This window comes from Pongo abelii, chromosome 23 (genome assembly GCF_028885655.2).
Source record: "Pongo abelii isolate AG06213 chromosome 23, NHGRI_mPonAbe1-v2.0_pri, whole genome shotgun sequence".
Lineage (NCBI taxonomy): Eukaryota > Metazoa > Chordata > Mammalia > Primates > Hominidae > Pongo > Pongo abelii.
The window spans coordinates 37,429,868-37,445,161 of NC_085929.1; the positions used below are offsets into that span (position 1 = coordinate 37,429,868).

Below are 15,294 nucleotides of genomic sequence, written 5' to 3' on the forward strand. Positions count from 1 at the left end.
TGAGAGAAGATGGTTTGGCCAGAGAAGATCAGAGGCTGTTTTAGGTCTTCTAGGATTCAGGAGACGTACATAGAACATGGCTTCCATGGAGGTGGCAAGACAGGAGAACCAACGAACTCAGGCTCCAGTCATAAATATTTACTGGTATGCTCACAACACAACAATGACGGTCCTCAAAATGACATTCAACTTGCGTCCTATCCTAAGAACAAGCACCTGGAGTGCACTATGAACTAATGTTTTAAATCTCTGTTTGCCTTGTGACCAGCACAATTATACTGCAGTGTATTCTGTGTGTATTTTACAATATTCATTTTCCAATGTAATCATTTAAGTTATACCACAAATTTTGGAAGGTGTATGACAAATCAAGAATGAAATCAGAGTTCAGAGCAACATGTAAACATGCGCATGCACACGTGAGACAGCCCTGGAAACCAGCCCCAGAGACAGGACCTAGAAAAGGCCTTGATGAAAGGCAGCCTATAGTAGAATAGGCTTCGTTGCAGGTCCTACAGAAGAACGGGGTTGAGTTATGCAGCTTCTCCCATCCCTTTCTGGCCCAAAGCAAGCCCCACCCCCAACCACTTTGAGATGCTATGTTATGTTTAACTATGGGAAAACTCACAGTGATCAAAAATGAATGTGGAAAAGTTTCAAGAAACCTCAAGTTTATAATAGCAAGTATCCTTGGCTTTGGCCGAAAAGCAAATTGATACCAAGTTGTTCTTAGCACTTCGCCAAATGGATTGCTATTTCCTTGTGCCTGGAGCACCCAAAAAGGGAATGAGGGCTGAGGCTGCTGTGTTTATAGCTCTTTGCCAAGATACCTCTCCCAGTACCCTCTTTTAAGGCAAAGAACCCTGCTCCAATAGCATTGTGTCCTGACAGCCCTGTGGACCCCTTTGATGATAACCACATGCTTTTGCTTCACCTCTGTGCTTGCCCTTAGGACCTAACAGCGTAAGAAGGAGAGGCAGAACCTGCTTATTCCCTTCTTTCCTTGCCTCTCTCATTTCCTGGTCTTTCTTCCACTTGGAAAATTTGAGTCAGACTTCCATGTGTCTTTCACATAGGCCTTACAGGAAACCACTTCCTTTTATACATCTTTGGGTGCCCTATGTAGAGGGGATCCTCACACACTCTCCCTGGCTCTGACTCCTTCCCCTTCCCCTAAACCTATAGTGTCCATCTTCTACCCCTGCCTTGTGAAATTTCATAAGGAGGAAGGTTGCTCAACATCTATCAAGACTCATAGAAGATAAAGGGCTGTAAGAAATTTGGAAACTTCACATTCAGATTGCTGCTAAGAACTCAGATCAAGATGTGGTATACAGGACATATACATAAATTGTTGGGTTTAGTGCAAAATGAAAATGCAGGGTCCCTTGTTCAAAAATTATTAAGAATTTCAAGAAGGTGACAGTAGAGCACAAAACAAATGTGAGGCCCTTCTGGGAGCAGGGCCCTTTTAAGTATGGAAGCTTGTGTGACTTCACAGGTTGCATGCCCAGGAATCTAGTCCTGATGGTATATTTTGCTCAAATATCCTTTGGTTAAGCATCTAAAACACACCCATACCACCCCGTCTCCCAATTCTGGACAGCATTCCGTAACATTATTACAATACATGTTAATAACTGATTAGGGCTGGGAATAGAACTAAGATCTCTGCTTTTATCCACTGTATGAGGATCCCCTCCATATAAATGCTCTTCTACGCAGGCTTCTACCAAAACCTCATTGTCTGAGCAATATATCTTTTTCAACCTGGAAAACAATGGACCCATGATGGTGGATGAATAAGAATAGAGGCTTTTTAGCCACTCAACTAGGAGATGTTGATAACAGAATAGTAGCTTTCTTTTATCAAACCCTTAGCATGTGCCAGACACAACTCTGCAGTTTACACACGTCATCTCATTTGACATGTTTCAGGTATGAATTTTATTCCATAGCCCTAGCGCAAGAAGTTTCCCATACCTTTATAGATTATTTCATGCCGCCCTGAGTCTACTTGCTCAAACCGCCCTACCCCCAGCCATGACTCTGTGATGACAAAAAACTAAGGCACCTCCCATGGTGGTCACCATATGGAAAAAAAGCACCTCCTTCACCTGGTATTAGACATCATGCCCAGGACACTTCCTTCTGGTGTCCAGAGACACTGGCTCTTCCTTCAGTCCAGTCCCCCAACTGACTTCAGATATACACCTGGACACTCACCTTCTCCAGCTGTAAGGACAAGCAAGAATCAGGTCTCCTCCATGTTTTGAACATCCTCAAATCCTGTCCCCTTCTTATTTCAAACCTTTGCATGGACCTGAAACACCGAATACTAAGGACATCTCCAGATGGGGTAGGAGACAGCAATATCATCAGCCTCCTTTTGCTGGGGCTGGGCTGGAGATAAGAGCTGCTTACACCAGACAGTGTTTTATATTTTCCTTTAATAACTTGCCAGGCAACATCAGATGAAGAAACTTTGGCTGAAAGAAGCCATTAATCTAAGGTTCTATAGCTGGGAAGTGGCAGGGCCAGGATTTGAAGGTGCCTTATCTATTCCCCAGATGTAGGCCACCTGCCACCGTCATTGAGATCACCTTCAGAGAGTTCATTCAGAACTTCGCAAGCCTCACACTGGCCTACAGAATGAAAACCTCTAAGGAGAACCTTAGCTTCTGGAATTTCTATCTGGAATTCCAGCCAACCTCACAATATTAAGTGGCAGACAGGCTTAAAGGTGTTCTTACCCCCACCCCTCTCCAGTGATCCATGCTTCCTGGTGTTCACATCTATCTTGGTCATCTCAGGCTGCCGTAACAAAATACCACAGACTGAGTAGTTTAAACAACAGAAATTAATTTCTCACACTTCTGGAGGCTGGAAATCTGAGATTAGGGTGATCAGCTGCCTTGGTTTCTGATGAGGGCTCTCTTTCTGGCTTATATATGGTTGCCTTCTCAATATGTCTTCATATGGCTTTACTTGGTGCATGCACATAGAGAAAGAGCTCTTCTTACAAGGTTACTAATCCTATCAGAACAGGGCCTCACCCTTGTAACCTCATTTAATATTACATCCTTAGAGGCTCATCTTCAAATATAGTCACACTGTGGGGGTGAGGGTTAGGGCTTCAACATGAATTTTACTGAAATATTCAGTCCATAACAACACCTTTGTGTCATCCCTTCCCTTTCAATTGACTTCCCTTTAAGGTGGGTTTTTTATTTCCTTTTAGAAAATGGTGTCTTGGCTGGGCATGGTGGCTCATGCCTGTAATCCCAGCACTTTGGGAGGCCAAGGCAGATGGATCACTTGAGGTCAGGAGTTCGAGACCAGCCTGGCCAACATGGTGAAACACTGTGTCTACTAAAAATACAAAAAAAAAAAAAAAATTAGCTGGGCATGGTGGTGTGTGCCTGTAGTCCCAGTTACTTGGGAGGCTGAGCCAGGAGAATTACTTGAACCCAGGAGGTGAAGGTTACAGTGATCCCAAGATCATGCCACTGCGCTACAGCCTGGCCTGGGTGACAGAACAAGACCCTGCTTAAAAAAAATAAATAAATAAAGCGTCTTGCTCTAGAAGCTCTCCTTGCTGGTTTGCTAAAGAAAGTGGACATGTTGGGAAATCCCAAATGGCAAGAAACTGTGGGTATGGATCTGAGGGTGGCTTCCAAGCAAAGGACAGCAAGAAGCTGGGGCCTTCTGTCCCACAGCTCCAACTGAATTCTGCCAACAACTTGAGTGTGCTTGGAAGTGGATTCTTCCCCATTCAAACATCCAGATGAGAACACAGCCCACCCAACATCTTGACTGTAGCCTTGTGGGTCCCTGAGCAGAGGACTCGGCTAAGCCATGCCTGGACTCCCAACCCACAGAAACTGTGAGATAATGTGTGCTGTTTTAAGCCACTAAGTTTGTGGTAATTTGTTGTATAGCAAGGGAAAACCAATAAATTAGAAAACCCCACAGTCTTCACCCACAAGGCTGCATGAATGATTCCTCTCTTTTTTACTTCTACCCAGAAGCAACTTGTGTACTTACTGAGCATGACAAATGGCATGTGCCAAAAGGCCTGCTTTTAAACTTTTTTAATTTCTTGATTATCAAAAGTAATAGATGTTCATTGTAGAAAATCTGGAAGCACACAAAAAGAAAATAAAAATTACCCAGAAAAATTTCCTCCTGCCAACTCAGATAACCACAGATAACACATTGGCAAGCAGCCTTCACCACCTCGGTTCTATACAGGGAGGCTGGATAAAGTTACAAGCAGAGAATGTTCTGTATGGACTGTTTTGTAACTTGCTCTTTCCAGTGTCAGCCCACATTTTCTGAAGAATTTGAAGCATCAGAGGGGTGAATTTGTTTCCGGCATTTTGGGACATTGCCAGATTCCATTTTTAATGACCTCAGGTTTTTCCCAGAGTGGGCTTTGGCAAAGGAGACTCATTAAAAGGAAACTGAGGCCAGAGAGGGGAGGACATGCCAAAGGCCAGATAGCCTGTTGGCACCCAGAGAGTTCCCTCCTTCCAAATTCCTCATAACATCATAGCTTAGCTGCTGTATTCCCAAAACCCGCACAGTGCCCCAAAGCTTTACCCTTGGAATTATTATCAGAGATAAGTTCCTTAAAGCCACAGCCTCATCTCCAATCAAGGGAGGTCCTTGGAGGGACTTGGAATAGGAAGAAGCTAGAACCCTCTGAGATCTGGCCATCCTCCACCCATTGAGGCCCAATTCTCCCCTGGTCCCCTGAGCAACCTAAAATCAGCTCCTAGAGTATCATGTCAGAACTTTGAGCATTTGGGCTTTTATTTTATTTTATTTTATTTTATTTTATTTTATTTTGTTTTATTTATTTTATTTATTTTTTGAGACAGGATCTCACTCTGTCGCTCAGGCTGGAGTGCAGTGGCGTGATCTCAGCTCATTGCAACCTCCACCTCCCAGGCTTAAGTGATCCTCCAACCTCAGCAACGCTAGTAACTGCCACCACACCCAGCTGATTTTTTTATCCTTTGTAGAGACAGGGTATTGCCATGTTGCTCAGGCTTGTCTCGAACTCATGGACTCAAGGAATCCACCAGCTTTGGCCTCCCAAAGTGCTGGAATTACAGACATGACCCACTGCGCCCAGCCTTTTCCTTTTAAATGTGAGTGGGAAGATAGTGAGGAAAGAGAAGGAAGGAAGAAGGAAAGCAGGAGTCATTTTATTCAATAAACTTTCGTCAAGCCTCTGGAAGACCAGGCCTCTGTGCTAAGTACTGGAGCTATTGAGACGAGGTAGCATGAGGTCACTTTATTTGCTTATTTATTTATTTTTTGAGACAGGGTCTCACTCTGTTACCCAGGTTGGAGTGCAGTGGCATGATCTTTGCTCACTGCAACCTCTGCCTTCTGGGTTCAAGCGATTCTCCTGCCTCAGCCTCCCGAGTAGCTGGGATTACAGGCATCTACCACCATGCCCAGCTAATTTTTGTAATTTTAGTGGAGACGGGGTTTCACTTTGTTGGCCAGGCTGATCTCAAACTCCTGGCCTCAAGTGATCTGCCCACCTCAGGCTCCCAAAGTGCTGGGATTGTGGCCGAGGTGACTTTCAATACTTAGTTTAATATTTGTAAACTATGATTGTTCCGGTTGTTTGTTGCTGTATCACAAACCACCCCAAAAAGCTTAGTATCCTAAAACAACAAGCATTTTATATCCTCATGATTCTGTGGGTCAGAAATTGGGCAGGACATAGTATGGATGGTTCATCTCTGTTCTTAGATATCTAAAACATCAGCTGCAGTGCAGTGCAGTGATGATGGCTGAAGATGGCTGGGACAGCTCAACTGGGGCCATGAGCCTGGGGCCTCAGTTCTTCTCCATGATGCGTCTTCTGGGGGGATGTATAAGTTAGGATTCTCTAGAGGGACAGAACTAATAGGATAGATGTATATAAAAGGGGAGTTTATTAAGGAGTATTGACTCACACAGTCACAAAGTGAAGTCCCACAATAGGCCATCTGCAAGCTGAGAAGCAAGGAAGCCAGTCGGAGTCCCAAAACCTCAAAAGTAGAGAAGCCGACAGTGCAGCCCCCAGTCTGCGTCTGAAGGCCTGAGAGCCCCTGGCAAACCACTGGTGTAAGTCCAAGAATCCAAAAGCTGAAGAACTTGGAGTTCAAGGGCAGGAAGCCTCCAGCACCAGAGAGATGAAGGCTGGAAGACTCAGCAAGTCAAGTCCTTCCACTTCTTCTGCCTGCTTTATTCTAGCTGCACTGGCAGCTGCTGGGTGCCCACTCAGATTGAGGGTGGGTCTGCCTCTCCCAGTCCACTGATTCAAATGTTAACATTTTTTGGCCACACTCTCAGACACATCCAGGAACAATACGTTGCATCCTTCAATCCAATCAAGTTGACACTCAATATTAACCCATCACAGGCAGGAAATGTTCAAGATGGCTCCTTCACTTCCATGTGTGGTATCTGGGCTGGGAACAGTTGGGTAGCTGTGGGCAAAGTGATGCTGCCTTTTCACATGGCTAGCTTGGACTTCATCTTAGCATGGCAATCTCAGGTAGTTAGACTTCTACATGGCAGCTGGCTTCTCCCAAAGCAAACATTCCACAAAAGAGGAAGTGGAAACTGTCACCCCTCTTAAAGGCAACCCAGAGGGAAGCCACAGTACCTTTTTATGACCTGCTCTTCGAAGTCACACACCATTACTTCTGCTTGATTCTGTTCACTAGAAGTAGGCCACTAAGTCTGCCCATACTTGAGGGAAGGAGAATTAAGCTCCAACTGTTGAAGAGAAGAGTATCAAAGAACTTGTGGACATATATTTTTCAAAAGTACCACCACAACAACACAGTCCACTTCACATTGAGTAGTGGACCCCCCTTTTCTCTCTCTCTTCAATCCTCTGCTCTCTCGGAACCAGTACACATTCCTCCTCTTGTCTCATAATGAGCAGTGTAACTGATTTCCTTCTCCTCCAGGTCTCTCTGAAACACTCCTGCCCTTATCTTCTACCCACATGAGCTTATCAGTGTATTTTTTTCATCCCATAGATAATCTTTTCCCTTCAACGAATTTTGGTGCCAGTTATTAACATAATGAAATTTCTATTTGTATTTTTTTCATCCCATAGATAATCTTTTCCCTTCAACGAATTTTGATGCCAGTTATTAACATAATGAAATTTCTATTTGTTATATGAACCTTTGTATAGAGAAAATTATGTTGAAAGAAAATTCCATATCCTAATCAAGCAAATGTGGAGGCAAAAGGAGACAAGCAGGGATTCTGAAACTTTCCCTCCCATGCACTCTCTGAAAAAAAAAAAAATTACTTGAGGATATGCTCCAACAAATTAATAAAACGAATCCAGGAAAAAGATTTGGGAAGCAAGAAACAGTGGAACTAAAGTAAGAGAGAGTTGGGAAAAAATCCTAACTTGATAGCTATGCAGCAGACCTAAAATACAATCTGTCAAAACTAGAACTGGAAGTAAGAGGTCTCGGGGATGAAAACTTCAAGAAGGCCAGGTGTGGTGGCTCATGCCTGTAATCCCAGCACTTTGGGAGGCCAAGGCAGGCGGATAACGAGGTCAGGAGTTCGAGACCAGTCTGACCAACATGGTGAAAGCCCGTCTCTGCTAAAAATACAAAAATTAGCTTAGCGTGGTGGTGCACACCTGTAATCCCAGCTGCTCAGGAGGCTGAGGCAGGAGAATTGCTTGAACCCAGGAGGCGGAGGTTGCAATGAGCCGAAATTGTGCCACTGCACTCTAGCCTGGGTGACAGAGCGAGACTCTGTTTCAAAAAAAAAAAAAAAAAAAAAAACTTCAAGAAGGAAATAGATGCTTCATTTCCTGTGGGGGAGAACAAAACAAACAAACAACAAAAACAAAACAAAAAAACACAGAAAAGAAAATAGATGCCATTGCACAAATTGAATAAGTAAAAATCTAGAAGTTCTTAAAGATGATATCCAGACAAAGACTCTTTCACTACCAAAAAAGGAGAGTGCATTTAGAAGCTTTGCGGGGACAAAAGCTATGTTAGAAAAATCATGGTCAAGCTAAAATGCATATGGTTTGGGAAAACTGGTGAGTAAGAAATAAAGACCACTAAATAGCCATCTAAAACAAAACTGAATTTATTGCCTTCTTAGCAAGCGAAAGCCATGTCACTCAAACACAAGCTTGACAGCAAAAATTAAATAGGAATGAAAAAAGGAAGTGCACTAAATAAGGCAAGATTCTGAATTTTGGCCTGCAAGTGACTCACAAAGTAGATTGTCAAGTCATCTTCAAGTTCTGTGTCACTGACACTAGGAACTTGATTTTAAGCAAGTCCAAGATAGATTATAAAAGATTCCCCTAGACCTCAGGTCATTCATCAGAGGTGCTTAATGTGCATGTTCAAAACTTAGCAAGTTTTTTTTTGTTGTTGTTGTTGTTGTTATTTTAAATAAGTATGAAATAGTGCCTAGCCCCTAGTAGACAAAAAAAAAAATGAGGAAGGAGAAAGATTAATATTCTGAATTTATTATTTTGTTGGATTTATAATAGTAAATAGATGTGTTTTCCGTGGGTATCTTTTTTTCCCCCCTACAAGCAATTTGTCGTTTTTATTGGATATTTTTCTTAGAGATCAGCCTTTTTTTTATTACCTTCTCCTGAAGAAAGTACTTTTTTTTACATTTTGTTCCTGTCAATAAGTTTTTAAAGTGTGTGGTGTGTGGTGTGTGTGTGTGTGTGTGTGTGTGTGTGTGTGTATGTGGTCTATTTGGCCATCATTAGTGTCTTCTGATTTTAATTTGGCAGGTGACAAAATGTTATTGCATGGAAATTTAAAGACATGCTTATTGAGAAAAACAAAGTTTAATAAAGTTTAATAAAGTCATGCTTATTGAGAAAAACAAAGTTTAACCAAAAATATAATGTTCTCATGCTCTTGCTATTTCACAATCTCTTTTTAAATTTAGAAGAATATATAGAGAAGGGGTGCTTTGGTTTCACTTCAGTTCTTTTTCTTCTATTAAATTCTAGTAAAATAAATATTTTTAAAAACTGATGGCTGGGCCCAGTGGCTCACGCCTGTAATCCCAGCACTTTGGGAGGCCAAGGCAGGCAGATCGCCTGAGGTCAGGAGTTCAACACCAACCCGGCCAACATGGCGAAACCCTATCTCTACTAAAAATACAAAAATTAGCTAGGTGTGATGGCATGCACCTGTAGTCCCAGCTACTCGGGAGGCTAAGGCAGGAGAATCGCTTAAACCCAGGAGGCGGAGGTTGCAGTGAGCTGAGATGGCACCACTGCACTCCAGCCTGGGCAACAGAGTCAGACTCCATCTCAAAAAAAAAGAAAGAAAAACTGAAACTCAATATCTCATAGTGATGGAATTAAGGATGATTTTTAAATTTTCATCTATATGCATTATGCCTTTCTGTAATTTAAAATTTGAACAACAAATAATGCCTTACAGAATGTCACTTAACATCATAGTTAGGTTCTTGGAAACCACAACTTTAAGTGAAATAACTAATGTACAGTGGGTTCTCCAACAACATTTACTTCAACGTCCTTTCCTTCTAACCTCAATGAGGAAAAACAAAAAAATAAATGTTTCATGATATGTTGTTTCCCTTAAATTAGCAGTTGATACCTACCAGGTTCGTTCTGCCCATGCGCAGTAAACCAGTCACTGTGACCAGATTTTGCAAAACAGAAAAGGTTTATTCACAGGGCAGCCCAGCAAGAAGGTGGGAGAACAGCTCTCAAGTCGGCCTCCCTGAAAATAAAGTTTAGGAATGTTTATGGATTAGAGAAGCGGAGAGGTCTAAGGCATAGAAAGAGATGATTGACATTGAGGAAAAATGAATTGGTGATCTGTGCAAGTGTAGTTGGGGTCATGGCTTTTTATAGGATGCATATTCAGAAAATGGCTGCATTAGCATCATCAGAGGGTAGAGTTTTTGTCCCTGTAATATCAGAAGGCTACCTCATGGGCATTTGCACATGCCCAGTTGAAGGGTTAGTGGTCTCAACCAGTTTGAACTGGACAGGAGCTGTCCCCAAGCTCCTGAAAAGCAACGTAAGCAATCATTAATTACCATGGCAACATATACTTCAGAAATGTTATCTGTAAGGAAGCCAGTGAAGGTTGTTACTCTGTTAAGCAGTGTGACTTTTAGCTACCTGGGTAAAATAATAATAATAATAGACAGCCGGGCACGGTGGCTCACGCCTATAATCCCAGCACTTCCAGAGGCTGAGGCGCTGAGTGGATCCCTTGAATCCAGGAGTTCGAGACCACCCTGGGCAACATGGCGAAACCCATCTCTACTAAAAATACAAAAAATTAGCCAGGCATGTTGGTGCGTGCCTATAATCCCAACTACTGGGGGGCTGAGGCGGGAGGATCACTTGAGCCCAGTAGGTTGAGGCTGCAGTGAGCCCTGATTGGGCCACCGTACTCCAGCCTGGGCGACAGAGCAAGACCCTGTCTAAAACGACCACCACCACAAAAAAGCAAAAAACAAGTGAGTGACCAAAAGCAGCAAGCAGGGCAGGTTAAGTTTGGCAGACCTAATCAGATTAGCCCCTTGGTTTCTTGAACCTATCAATGACTTTTTTTCAGATGGCATCTCAGTCTTTCGCTCAGACTAGAGTGCAGTGACACCATCATAGTTCTTTGCAGCCTCCAACTCCTGGGCTCAAGGGCTCAAGCAATCCTTCTGCCTCAGCCTCCTGAGTAGTTGGAACTACAGGCCTGAGCCACTGGCCTGGCTTGTCTTTTTAAACCATAAAGTTATTTTCATAAAAGAAAGCCAAATATATGTAAAAGGATATTGCTGACATCATTTATAATAACAAAAAAATGTCAAACAACTGAAATGTCTATCAAGAGAATGGAATAGTTATATTATGGCACCCCCATAAAATATTATGTTGCTGTTGAAAAGAGTAATGTAGATTTATGTGAAGGAACATGGAAAAATACTTTAAAAAGCAAGTTGCAGAAAAATACATTCTCATTTTTATGGGGGAAAATAGTTCAATTTAAATTACCCAACTTCAATTCAAAGGGCTGGGAATTAAAAAAAAAGAGAGAGAGAGAGACACAGACATAGACAAAGAGATAGAGATATACATATGTGTTTATGTATAGGTATATGTACATATGAGTATATATATTTCAACCTGACCCCTAAATGCAAATTGATACTAAACAAAAAAAAAAGTATTAACTGATGTAGGAAAATTAGTTGGACTTACTAAGGAAGGTACAATATGTGTTAAGACTGCACATACTGAATTTTATGAAACATGAACTATTTGAAGCAATTTTTAACACTAATAAAATTTTACATTATGACCTGACAACTTTAGAAGCTACCACCTCATGACCACATAAGACATTATTACTTTACTCCTTATATGGGGACCAGAAATTATAGAAAGATGGAAGCCTATCACTCAACAGATGCGGGACAGACTGCTACTTTGTTTTTTGTTTGTTTGTTTGTTTTTTGGGACAGAGTCTCACTCTGTTCCCCAGGCTGAAGTGCAGTGGCTGGCTATCTTGGCTCACTGTAGCCTCTACCTCCCAGGTTCAAGTGATTCTCCTTCCTCAGCCTCCCAAGTAACTGGGATTACAGGTGCCCACCACCACACCTGGCTAATGTTTGTATCTTTAGTAGAGATGGGGTTTCCGCATGTTGGCCAGGCTGGTCTCGAACTCCTGACCTCAGGTGATCCACCTGCCTTGGCTTCCCAAAGTGCTGGGATTACAGGCATGAGCCAGCGTGCCTGGCCCAGACTGTTACTTTGAGGGTTTTTTTGTTGTTGTTTATTTGGTTTTTTTGAGATGGAGTTTCACTCGTTGCCCAGGCTGGAGTGCAATGGCGTGATCTCAGCTCACCACAGCCTCTGCCTCCCGGGTTCAAGCGATTCTCCTGCTTCAGCCTTCCAAGTAGCTGGGATTACAGGCATGTGCCACCACACCCAGCTAATTTTGTATTTTTAGTAGAGGCGGGGTTTCCCCATGTTGGTCAGGTTCGAACTCCCGACCTCAAGTGATCTGTTCGCCTCGGCCTCCCAAAGTGCTGGGATTACAGGTGTGAGCCACCACGCCTGGCTGTTACTTTGAGTACTTTCTCACATACAGTTTTATATTTGAATTTGTATAATTTATTACATACTTTATAATTTTTTAAATTATAAAAAGTCTGTATTTATATATCTTTCTAAATAAATACATATTAGTAAAACACTATTTTTAATGGTTCCATATAGTTAGACATTTAAGTTTTTATAAATTTTTTTTTTTTTTTTTTTTTTTTGAGATGGTGTCTCACTCTGTTGCCCAGGCTGGAGTGTAGTGGTGTGATTCGGCTCACTGCAAGCTCCGCCTCCCGGGTTCATGCCATTCTCCTGCCTCAGCCTCCCGAGTAGCTGGGACTACAGGAGCCCGTCACCACGCCCAGCTAATTTTTTGTATTTTTAGTAGAGACGAGGTTTCACCATTGCCAGGATGGTCTCGATCTCCTGACCTCGTGATCCGCAGACCTTGGCCTCCCAAAGTGCTGGGATTGCAAGTGTGAGCCACCACGCGTGGCCAAGTTTTTATAATTTTTTATAATTAGGAACATTCTTACACATAAACTCTTGTTCATGTTGCCATTTATTCTCATTCAAATTCATCCTAAATTGGAAAAGAAAGGATATGCATTGTTTAACAATATATTTGTGGCTGGGTGCAGCAGCCTGTAATCCAAAAATTAGCTGGGCATGGTGATGCATGCCTGTATTTCCAGGTACTTGGGAGGCTGAAGTGGGAGGATCACCTGAACCCAGGAGGCCGAGGCTGCTGTGAGTTGTGATTGTACCACTGCACTTCAACCTGGGCAGCAGAGTGAGATCCTGTCTCAAAAAAACGAACACAAAAAAAAACTTTGTGAAGATAAAGCAAAATTGTGTTTGAAAAGAACCTCACTTCTGTAGCATTTCTCTTTGTCACTGGCCTAGATCCCAGGTCTGAAGAACACTGAAAGTCAAACAAGTATCTGGGCTCCATTCCAGTTGCCCCAGCATCAACTAGCTCCTGAATGGGGCATGAACCCTGACCCTGACCTAAAGAAACTCACAGTCCAGAGGACAAAACAAACATGAATTACTGCAAAACAGTATAACTCATGTTACAATGGAAACACACAATAGAAGACCTCTCGAATGTTAATGTACACATCCAATACCTGGGGATCTTTTAAAACGCAGATTCAGGCTGGGCGCAGTGGCTCACACCTGTAATCCCAGCACTTTGGGAGGCCAAGGCAGTCAGATCACCTGAGGTCAGGAGTTCAAGACCAGCTTGACCAACATAGTAAAACCCCGTCTCTACTAAAAATACAAAAAAATTAGCTGGGCATGGTGGCGGGCACCTGTAGTCCCAGCTACTCAGGAGGCTGAGGCAGGAGAATGGCATGAACCCAGGAGGCGGAGCTTGCAATGAGCCGAGATCGCGCCACTGCACTCCAGCTTGGGTGACAGAGCAAGACTCCGTCTCAAAAAAAAAAAAAAAAAAATACAAAAATTAGCCGGGTGTGGTGACGGGTGCCTGTAATCCCAGCTACTTGGGAGGCTGAAGCAGAATTGCTTGAACCCAGGAGGCAGAGGTTGCAGTTAGCTGCGACGGTGCCATTGCACTCCAGACTGAGCAATAAGAGCAAAACTCTTATCTCAAAACATAAAATAAAATAAAATGCAGATTCAGAAGGCCTGGTGTGGAACCTAAGATTCTGCATTTCTATCAGTTCCCAGGTGATGCCAAAGCCACTTATTTGCAGACCACACTTTGAGTAGCAACAGTATAGATAGAAGTAAGCAAAGTTTTACAGGTACCCAAGCAGAGTTTCAAGAGATGAATGAGAATTTCCCAGACAGTTAATGAAGGGGAGGGTATACTCTAGAATAGGGAATAGCCTAAGGCAGAGATGCAGAGGCATGAAGTGGCCTGGCTTGTCTGAAGCCCCAAGCTCAAAGGGTGGGGAGAAGATGAGAAAGATTTCCCCCGAGGAGCAATGATGGTGATGGATCACAGGATGTGGAGACATCAGGGTGAATCCACAGGCTGGATAACTAACTGGAAGTAGGGGGAAGTGGAGGAGGACGTGGGTGATGGAGGAGGCACGCCCTCACCAAACCAATGAACAAAGAACCAAGTGCACAGTGGGTGCAGTGGCTCATGCCTATAATCCAGAACTTTGGGAGGCCAAGACGATAGAATTGCTTGAGCCTGGACAACTTGGCAAAACCCTGTCTCTACCAAAAATGCAAAAGTTAGGGGGGAGTGGTGGTGTGTGCCTGCACTCCCAGCTGCTCGGGAGTCTGAGGTGGGAGGATCACCGAGCCCAGGAGGTTGAGGTTGCAGTGAGCCATGATTGTGCCATGGGTGACAGCCTGGGTGACAGAGTGAGACCCTGTCTCAAAAAGCAGCAGCAGCAGCAGCAGCAAGTGCAGGTCTGAGGGGAGAGGTAATGAGTTCAGGTTGGGATTCACCAAGTTGGACGTGGGGGAAGAATGAACAGGCAGGGGGGCTTTAGGTGAGATGTGAGTGGGGCACTTCAAGGGAAAGGCTGCAGAAGAGACAGTCAAGGTGTCAGTGTGCTGAGCAATCCAAGCCATGGGCTGGGAGAGGAAAAGAAGGATCCTTCAAGCCTGTGAACCTCAGAACCACCACTATGCAACTGCAAATCTGTGAATCATGTTTCTCATATGACCCCTGAGAATATGAATCAGCAAGAGTGAAAACCAGGATCCAGGGTCCCCCAGAATTATCAGCATCTCACACAAAAACCTGCATATAAGTCAGACATGTTGGCTCACACCTGTAATCCCAGCACTTTGGGAGGCTGAGGCGGGCAGATTACTTGAGGCCAGGAATTTGAGACCAGCCTGGCCAACACAGTGAGACCCTGTCTCTACTAAAAATACAAAAAATTAGCTGGGCATGGTGGCATACGCCTGTAATCCCAGCTACTCAGGAGGCTGAGGCAGGAGAATCTCTTGGACACGGGAGGTGAAGGTTGCACTGAGCCGAGATTGAGCCACTGCACTCCAGCCTGAGTGCAACAACAGAGTGATACTCAAAAAAAAAACAAAACAGGCCGAGCGCGGTGGCTCACACCTGTAATCCCAGCACTTTGAGAGGCCGAGGCGGGTGGATCACTAGGTCAGGAGATCGAGACCATCCTGGCTAACACAGTGAAACCCCGTCTCTACTAAAAACACAAAAC

At 43.5% G+C, this 15,294-nt stretch overlaps 1 long non-coding RNA gene across 1 annotated transcript in view; it reads right to left on the reverse strand.

Moving 5' to 3' along the window:
• Nucleotides 1–5,015: 5,015 nt before the first annotated feature.
• The window catches only part of LOC134761169 (uncharacterized), a 45,332-nt gene continuing 35,053 nt past the window's right edge, over nucleotides 5,016–15,294 (reverse strand). Inside the window, exons 2-3 of the long non-coding RNA XR_010139455.1 lie at nucleotides 9,667–9,788; nucleotides 5,016–6,789 (exon numbers count right to left, since the gene is read on the reverse strand). This is a non-coding gene — a long non-coding RNA (uncharacterized LOC134761169). The remainder of the gene's footprint in view (nucleotides 6,790–9,666; nucleotides 9,789–15,294) is intronic.